This window comes from Montipora capricornis, chromosome 5 (genome assembly GCF_036669925.1).
Source record: "Montipora capricornis isolate CH-2021 chromosome 5, ASM3666992v2, whole genome shotgun sequence".
Classification (NCBI taxonomy): Eukaryota; Metazoa; Cnidaria; class Anthozoa; order Scleractinia; family Acroporidae; genus Montipora; species Montipora capricornis.
In genome coordinates, this window is record NC_090887.1 from 32,029,932 (window position 1) to 32,032,279 (window position 2,348).

A 2,348-nucleotide genomic window follows, 5' to 3' on the forward strand; every position below is an offset into this window, starting at 1 on the left:
ATTCTTTTTGAATGAAAAACGTAATGTGCCGTGCGTGGGAATCGAACCCCCCGCGTCCCCCTGGTTACTAGTCGGGTGTGCTAACCACTGCACCATCACGACAACACTGCTGGCAACAGAGCAATCAGTGAAAATACTGGTTAGCCACGGGGTTCCCCGGCAATGTTTAACATTCAGGAACGGGACTACATCGGATCACCCAAAGGTGATTCACAGGCTACCAGCTAATTAATTATAGTTTTGTGTGTATGAAGAAGGCTGGAAATCCAACGATGTAGTCACTAGCCAGTAGCAGTGAACTACTACTGACTGATCCTTTTTGAATGAAAAACGTAATGTGCCGTGCGTGGGAATCGAACCCGCGTCCCCCTGGTTACTAGTCGGGTGTGCTAACCACTGCACCATCACGACACCACTGCTGGCAACAGAGCAATCAGTGAAGATACTGGTTAGCCACGGGGTTCCCGGGCAATCGGATGATCCGAATGATCAGGAATCACCTCTCTGATTGCTCTGTTTCCAGCAGGGTTGTCGTGATGGTGCAGTGGTTAGCACACCTGACATGTAATCCAGGGAACGCGGGTTCGATTCCCACTCACGGCATCTCTGTTTTTCATTCAAAATGGATCAGTCAGTACTTCGTACTGGCTCGTGACTACATCGTTGGATTTCCAGTTCTTCATTCTAAATATAATTTGGTATTTCTGGTAGCCTGTGAATCTTCTTCGGATGATCCGATGTAGTCCTGTTCCTGAATGATAAAACGCCGGGGAGCCCCGTGGCTAACAAATCACCTCTCTGATTGCTCTGTTTCCAGCAGGGTTGTCGTGATGGTGCAGTGGTTAGCACACCTGACATGTAATCCAGGGAACGCGGGTTCGATTCCCACTCTCGGCATCTCTGTTTTTCATTCAAAATGGATCAGTCAGTATTTCGCACTGGCTCGTGACTACATCGTTGGATTTCCGGTTCTTCATTCTAACACTGGATATGTCACCCGATTTTTCCTCAAGAGTGCTCGACAATATTGGAGCTTCGTCTACTAAGAGAAAGTGAACTAGTGAACAAGGACGCCAAAGCAATTGCCGAAGAACTAGGTCTATCAGACAGGGTTGAAACCATGGCAAAACGGGATGCTTTCATCACGCTAAAAGACCATAAGCCCAATTTTAATAACGCACCCACATGCCGGCATATTTAACCCTACAAAATCAGAAATCGGACGTATTAGCAAGGAAATACTCCAAAAGATCGTGAAAAGTGTTGCTACATCCACCAACGTCAACCTCTGGAGGAACACTCAGTCAGTACTAGAATGGTTCAACGCAATAGAAAACAAGCAGAATGCAGCGTTCATATGTTTTGACATCGTAGATTTTTACCCATCGATTACGGAAAAACTGTTGTCTGAGGCAATTGATTTTGCATCGGAGTATGTAATCGGAGTATGTAATCTTACCATCGGAGAAACAGATTATTATGCATGCAAAACAAACACTGCTATTCAACCCAGACGCCCCATGGGTAAAGAAAGGTGCAAACGACGGTTTATTCGACGTAACAATGGGGTCCTATGATGGCGCTGAGTCATGCAAATTGGTCGTGGTATACATGCTTAACCTACTGAAAAGAATTTGCGGTGACACAATAGGACTATACAGAGACGACGGGCTCGCAATATCCCAAGGGTCCCCACGCACCACCAAGCGCACTAAGAAGCAAATATGCAAGCTCTTCGCCGACAAAAACCTGAAAATAACCATTGAAGCGAACAAAAAGGTGGTAAATTACTTAGATGTGACCCTGGACCTAAACACCGGAAAACACTATCCTTTTATGAAGCCCGGAAACGTACCATCTTATGTACACGCGAAAAGCAATCACCCACCGAACATCATAAAGCGAATCCCAGAGAATATAAACCAAAGGCTGTCGAACATCTCGTCTGACGAAGAAGTATTCAACAAAGCAGCACCGGCGTACCAGGCAGCACTAGACAAGAGCGGATACACATACAAATTGAGGTTCACCCCAAAAAATAGCGCGAGAAAAATCCGCAGGACAAGAAAAAGAAATATCACATGGTACAACCCACCCTTCGATATGAGAGTGAGAACTAACCTGGGAAAGAAGTTCTTGCGCATTGTCTGCGAATGTTTCCCCAGAGGACACGCCCTAAGACCTATATTCAACCGCAACACCCTCAAGCTATCCTACAGCTGTATGCCCAACGTCAAGAGCACAATCGACGCACACAACAAGCGCCTGCTGAAGCAAACCAACTCAGGCGAAGCCATAAGCGACGCCAGGCTCTGCAATTGCCGGAGGAAAGAGGACTGCCCACTAGA

At 46.5% G+C, this 2,348-nt stretch overlaps 1 non-coding gene across 1 annotated transcript; it reads left to right on the forward strand.

Moving 5' to 3' along the window:
* Positions 1 to 530: 530 nt before the first annotated feature.
* On the forward strand, positions 531 to 603 carry Trnat-ugu (transfer RNA threonine (anticodon UGU)). The gene has a single exon. It is a non-coding gene; the product is annotated as a tRNA-Thr (tRNA).
* Positions 604 to 2,348: the final 1,745 nt, after the last annotated feature.